Below are 7,151 nucleotides of genomic sequence, written 5' to 3' on the forward strand. Positions count from 1 at the left end.
ATGTCTCTCATGATAGCAGGTGGTTAAGTAGAAATTCGCTGCTCGGCTGATCCAGCAGGAGCAAACATATGCGAAAAATGTACGTAGAATGAGCTTTTCAGTGAAGAGCAGCCAGGCACATTTTAGCAAGTTTTACTTGTAAGTGGGGTGGAACTGCTTTTCAGGCTCAGTACTGGCCTCAAAAGATGCAGCCCTGATGTCTCTCATGATAGCAGGTGGTTAAGTAGAAATTCGCTGCTCGGCTGACCCTGCAGGAGCAAACGTATGCTAAAAATGTTCGTAGAATGAGATTTTCAGTGAAGAGCAGCCAGGCACATTTTAGCAAGTTTTACTTGTAAGTGGGGTTGGAAACGCTTTTCAGGCTCAATACTGGGCTCAAAACATGCAGCCCTGATGTCTCTCATGATAGCAGGTGGTTAAGTAGAAATTCGCTGCTCGGCTGACCCTGCAGGAGCAAACGTATGCCAAAAATGTACGTAGAATGAGATTTTCAGTGAATAGCAGCCAGGCACATTTTAACTTGTAAGTGGGGATGGAAGCGCTTTTTAGGCTCAGTACTTGGCTCAAAAGATGCAGCCCTGATGTCTCTCATGATAGCAGGTGGTTAAGTAGAACTTCGCTGCTCGGCTGACCCTGCAGGAGCAAACATATGCTAAAAATGTACGTAGAATGAGATTTTCAGTGAAGAGCATCCAGGCACATTTTAGCAAGTTTTACTTGTAAGTGGGGTTGGAAACGCTTTTCAGGCTCAATACTGGGCTCAAAAGATGCAGTGATGTCTCTCATGATAGGAGGTGGTTAAGTAGAAATTCGCTGCTCGGCTGACCCTGCAGGAGCAAACGTATGCTAAAAATGTTCGTAGAATGAGATTTTCAGTGAAGAGCAGCCAGGCACATTTTAGCAAGTTTTACTTGTAAGTGGGGTTGGAAACGCTTTTCAGGCTCAATACTGGGCTCAAAAGGTGCAGCCCTGATGTCTCTCATGATAGCAGGTGTTTAAGTAGAAAGTCGCTGCTCGGCTGACCCTGCAGGACCAAACGTATGCTAAAAATGTTCGTAGAATGAGATTTTCAGTGAAGAGCAGCCAGGCACATTTTAGCAAGTTTTACTTGTAAGTGGGGTTGGAAACGCTTTTCAGGCTCAATACTGGGCTCAAAACATGCAGCCCTGATGTCTCTCATGATAGCAGGTGGTTAAGTAGAAATTCGCTGCTCGGCTGACCCAGCAGGAACAAACGTATGCCAAAAATGTACGTAGAATGAGATTTTCAGTGAATAGCAGCCAGGCACATTTTAGCAAGTTTTACTTGTAAGTGGGGATGGAAACGCTTTTTTAGGCTCAGTACTGGGCTCAAAAGATGCAGCCCTGATGTCTCTCATGATAGCAGGTGGTTAAGTAGAAATTTGCTGCTCGGCTGACCCTGCAAGAGCAAACATATGCTAAAAATGTTCGTAGAATGAGATTTTCAGTGAAGAGCAGCCAGGCACATTTTAGCAAGTTTTACTTGTAAGTGGGGATGGAAACGCTTTTTAGGCTCAGTACTGGGCTCAAAAGATGCAGCCCTGATGTTTCTCATGATAGCAGGTGGTTAAGTAGAAATTCGCTGCTCGGCTGACCCTGCAGGAGCAAACGTATGCTAAAAATGTTCATAGAATGAGATTTTCAGTGAAGAGCAGCCAGGCACATTTTAGCAAGTTTTACTTGTAAGTGGGGTTGGAAACGCTTTTCAGGCTCAGTACTGGGCTCAAAAGATGCAGCCCTGACTCGGCTGACCCTGCAGGAGCTAACGTATGCTAAAAATGTTCATAGAATGAGATTTTCAGTGAAGAGCAGCCTGGCACATTTTAGCAAGTTTTACTTGTAAGGGGGGTTGGAAACGCTTTTCCATACTCAATACTGGGCTCAAAAGATGCAGCCCTGATGTCTCTCATGATAGCAGGTGGTTAAGTAGAAATTCGCTGCTCGGCTGATCCAGCAGGAGCAAACATATGCGAAAAATGTACGTAGAATGAGCTTTTCAGTGAAGAGCAGCCAGGCACATTTTAGCAAGTTTTACTTGAGGGGGTGGAAACGCTTTTCAGGCTCAGTACTGGGCTCAAAAGAAGCAGCCCTGATGTCTCTCATGATAGCAGGTGGTTAAGTAGAAATTCGCTGCTCGGCTGAACCAGCAGGAGCAAACGTATGCGAAAAATGTTCGTAGAATGAGTTTTTCAGTGAAGAGCAGCCAGGCACATTTTAGCAAGTTTTACTTGTAAGTGGGGATGGAAACGCTTTTTAGGCTCAGTACTGGGCTCAAAAGATGCAGCCCTGATGTCTCTCATGATAGCAGGTGGTTAAGTAGAAATTCGCTGCTCGGCTGACCCTGCAGGAGCAAACGTATGCTAAAAATGTTCGTAGAATGAGATTTTCAGTGAAGAGCAGCCAGGCACATTTTAGCAAGTTTTACTTGTATGTGGGGTTAGAAACGCTTTTCAGGCTCAGTACTGGGCTCAAAAGATGCAGCCCTGATGTCTCTCATGATAGCAGGTGGTTAAGTAGAAATTCGCTGCTCGGCTGACCCTGCAGGAGCAAACGTATGCTAAAAATGTTCGTAGAATGAGCTTTTCAGTGAAGAGCAGCCAGGCACATTTTAGCAAGTTTTACTTGTAAGGGGGGTTGGAAACGCTTTTCCATACTCAATACTGGGCTCAAAAGATGCAGCCCTGATGTCTCTCATGATAGCAGGTGGTTAAGTAGAAATTCGCTGCTCGGCTGATCCAGCAGGAGCAAACATATGCGAAAAATGTACGTAGAATGAGCTTTTCAGTGAAGAGCAGCCAGGCACATTTTAGCAAGTTTTACTTGTAAGTGGGGTTGGAAACGCTTTTCAGGCTCAGTACTGGCCTCAAAAGATGCAGCCCTGATGTCTCTCATGATAGCAGGTGGTTAAGTAGAAATTCGCTGCTCGGCTGACCCTGCAGGAGCAAACGTATGCTAAAAATGTTCGTAGAATGAGATTTTCAGTGAAGAGCAGCCAGGCACATTTTAGCAAGTTTTACTTGTAAGTGGGGTTGGAAACGCTTTTCAGGCTCAATACTGGGCTCAAAACATGCAGCCCTGATGTCTCTCATGATAGCAGGTGGTTAAGTAGAAATTCGCTGCTCGGCTGACCCTGCAGGAGCAAAAGTATGCCAAAAATGTACGTAGAATGAGATTTTCAGTGAATAGCAGCCAGGCACATTTTAACTTGTAAGTGGGGATGGAAGCGCTTTTTAGGCTCAGTACTGGGCTCAAAAGATGCAGCCCTGATGTCTCTCATGATAGCAGGTGGTTAAGTAGAACTTCGCTGCTCGGCTGACCCTGCAGGAGCAAACATATGCTAAAAATGTACGTAGAATGAGATTTTCAGTGAAGAGCATCCAGGCACATTTTAGCAAGTTTTACTTGTAAGTGGGGTTGGAAACGCTTTTCAGGCTCAATACTGGGCTCAAAAGATGCACTGATGTCTCTCATGATAGGAGGTGGTTAAGTAGAAATTCGCTGCTCGGCTGACCCTGCAGGAGCAAACGTATGCTAAAAATGTTCGTAGAATGAGATTTTCAGTGAAGAGCAGCCAGGCACATTTTAGCAAGTTTTACTTGTAAGTGGGGTTGGAAACGCTTTTCAGGCTCAATACTGGGCTCAAAAGGTGCAGCCCTGATGTCTCTCATGATAGCAGGTGTTTAAGTAGAAATTCGCTGCTCGGCTGACCCTGCAGGACCAAACGTATGCTAAAAATGTTCGTAGAATGAGATTTTCAGTGAAGAGCAGCCAGGCACATTTTAGCAAGTTTTACTTGTAAGTGGGGTTGGAAACGCTTTTCAGGCTCAATACTGGGCTCAAAACATGCAGACCTGATGTCTCTCATGATAGCAGGTGGTTAAGTAGAAATTCGCTGCTCGGCTGACCCAGCAGGAACAAACGTATGCCAAAAATGTACGTAGAATGAGATTTTCAGTGAATAGCAGCCAGGCACATTTTAGCAAGTTTTACTTGTAAGTGGGGATGGAAACGCTTTTTAGGCTCAGTACTGGGCTCAAAAGATGCAGCCCTGATGTCTCTCATGATAGCAGGTGGTTAAGTAGAAATTCGCTGCTCGGCTGACCCTGCAGGAGCAAACGTATGCTAAAAATGTTCGTAGAATGAGATTTTCAGTGAAGAGCAGCCTGGCACATTTTAGCAAGTTTTACTTGTAAGGGGGGTTGGAAACGCTTTTCCATACTCAATACTGGGCTCAAAAGATGCAGCCCTGATGTCTCTCATGATAGCAGGTGGTTAAGTAGAAATTTGCTGCTCGGCTGACCCTGCAAGAGGAAACATATGCTAAAAATGTTCGTAGAATGAGATTTTCAGTGAAGAGCAGCCTGGCACATTTTAGCAAGTTTTACTTGTAAGGGGGGTTGGAAACGCTTTTCCATACTCAATACTGGGCTCAAAAGATGCAGCCCTGATGTCTCTAATGATAGCAGGTGGTTAAGTAGAAATTCGCTGCTCGGCTGACCCAGCAGGAACAAACGTATGCCAAAAATGTACGTAGAATGAGATTTTCAGTGAATAGCAGCCAGGCACATTTTAGCAAGTTTTACTTGTAAGTGGGGATGGAAACGCTTTTTAGGCTCAGTACTGGGCTCAAAAGATGCAGCCCTGATGTCTCTCATGATAGCAGGTGGTTAAGTAGAAATTCGCTGCTCGGCTGACCCTGCAGGAGCAAACGTATGCTAAAAATGTTCGTAGAATGAGATTTTCAGTGAAGAGCAGCCTGGCACATTTTAGCAAGTTTTACTTGTAAGGGGGGTTGGAAACGCTTTTCCATACTCAATACTGGGCTCAAAAGATGCAGCCCTGATGTCTCTCATGATAGCAGGTGGTTAAGTAGAAATTTGCTGCTCGGCTGACCCTGCAAGAGGAAACATATGCTAAAAATGTTCGTAGAATGAGATTTTCAGTGAAGAGCAGCCTGGCACATTTTAGCAAGTTTTACTTGTAAGGGGGGTTGGAAACGCTTTTCCATACTCAATACTGGGCTCAAAAGATGCAGCCCTGATGTCTCTAATGATAGCAGGTGGTTAAGTAGAAATTCGCTGCTCGGCTGAACCAGCAGGAGCAAACGTATGCGAAAAATGTTCGTAGAATGAGTTTTTCAGTGAAGAGCAGCCAGGCACATTTTAGCAAGTTTTACTTGTAAGTGGGGAAGGAAACGCTTTTTAGGCTCAGTACTGGCCTCAAAAGATGCAGCCCTGATGTCTCTCATGATAGCAGGTGGTTAAGTAGAAAATCGCTGCTCGGCTTACCCTGCAGGAGCAAACGTATGCTAAAAATGTTGGTAGAATGAGATTTTCAGTGAAGAGCAGCCAGGCACATTTTAGCAAGTTTTACTTGCAAGTGGGGTTGGAAACGCTTTTCAGGCTCAATACTGGGCTCAAAACATGCAGCCTTGATGTCTCTCATGATAGCAGGTGGTTAAGTAGAAATTCGCTGCTCGGCTGACCCTGCAGGAGCAAACGTATGCGTACGTAGAATGAGATTTTCAGTGAATAGCAGCCAGGCACATTTTAGCAAGTTTTACTTGTAAGTGGGGATGGAAACGCTTTTTAGGCTCAGTACTGGGCTCAAAAGATGCAGCCCTGATGTCTCTCATGATGCAGGTGGTTAAGTAGAAATTCGCTGCTCGGCTGACCCTGCAGGAGCAAACGTATGCTAAAAATGTTCGTAGAATGAGATTTTCAGTGAAGAGCAGCCAGGCACATTTTAGCAAGTTTTACTTGTAAGTGGGGTTGGAAACGCTTTTCAGGCTCAGTACTGGGCTCAAAAGATGCAGCCCTGATGTCTCTCATGATAGCAGGTGTTTAAGTAGAAATTCGCTGCTCGGCTGACCCTGCAGGACCAAACGTATGCTAAAAATGTTCGTTGAATGAGATTTTCAGTGAAGAGCAGCCAGGCACATTTTAGCAAGTTTTACTTGTAAGTGGGGTTGGAAACGCTTTTCAGGCTCAATACTGGGCTCAAAAGGTGCAGCCCTGATGTCTCTCATGATAGCAGGTGGTTAAGTAGAAATTCGCTGCTCGGCTGACCCTGCAGGAGCAAACGTATGCTAAAAATGTTCGTAGAATGAGATTTTCAGTGAAGAGCAGCCAGGCACATTTTAGCAAGTTTTACTTGTAAGTGGGGTTGGAAACGCTTTTCAGGCTCAATACTGGGCTCAAAACATGCAGCCCTGATGTCTCTAATGATAGCAGGTGGTTAAGTAGAAATTCGCTGCTCGGCTGAACCAGCAGGAGCAAACGTATGCGAAAAATGTTCGTAGAATGAGTTTTTCAGTCAAGAGCAGCCAGGCACATTTTAGCAAGTTTTACTTGTAAGTGGGGATGGAAACGCTTTTTAGGCTCAGTACTGGGCTCAAAAGATGCAGCCCTGATATCTCTCATGATAGCAGGTGGTTAAGTAGAAATTCGCTGCTCGGCTGACCCTGCAGGATCAAACGTATGCTAAAAATGTTCATAGAATGAGATTTTCAGTGAAGAGCAGCCAGGCACATTTTAGCAAGTTTTACTTGTAAGGGGGGTTGGAAACGCTTTTCCATACTCAATACTGGGCTCAAAAGATGCAGCCCTGATGTCTCTCATGATAGCAGGTGGTTAAGTAGAAATTCGCTGCTCGGCTGATCCAGCAGGAGCAAACATATGCGAAAAATGTACGTAGAATGAGCTTTTCAGTGAAGAGCAGCCAGGCACATTTTAGCAAGTTTTACTTGTATGTGGGGTTGGAAACGCTTTTCAGGCTCAGTACTGGGCTCAAAAGATGCAGCCCTGATGTCTCTCATGATAGCAGGTGGTTAAGTAGAAATTCGCTGCTCGGCTGACCCTGCAGGAGCAAACGTATGCTAAAAATGTTCGTAGAATGAGCTTTTCAGTGAAGAGCAGCCAGGCACATTTTAGCAAGTTTTACTTGTAAGGGGGGTTGGAAACGCTTTTCCATACTCAATACTGGGCTCAAAAGATGCAGCCCTGATGTCTCTCAGGATAGCAGGTGGTTAAGTAGAAATTCGCTGCTCGGCTGAACCAGCAGGAGCAAACGTATGCGAAAAATGTTCGTAGAATGAGTTTTTCAGTGAAGAGCAGCCAGGCACATTTTAGC

The sequence above is a fragment of the Lissotriton helveticus genome, chromosome 3_1 (assembly GCF_964261635.1).
Source record: "Lissotriton helveticus chromosome 3_1, aLisHel1.1, whole genome shotgun sequence".
Lineage (NCBI taxonomy): Eukaryota > Metazoa > Chordata > Amphibia > Caudata > Salamandridae > Lissotriton > Lissotriton helveticus.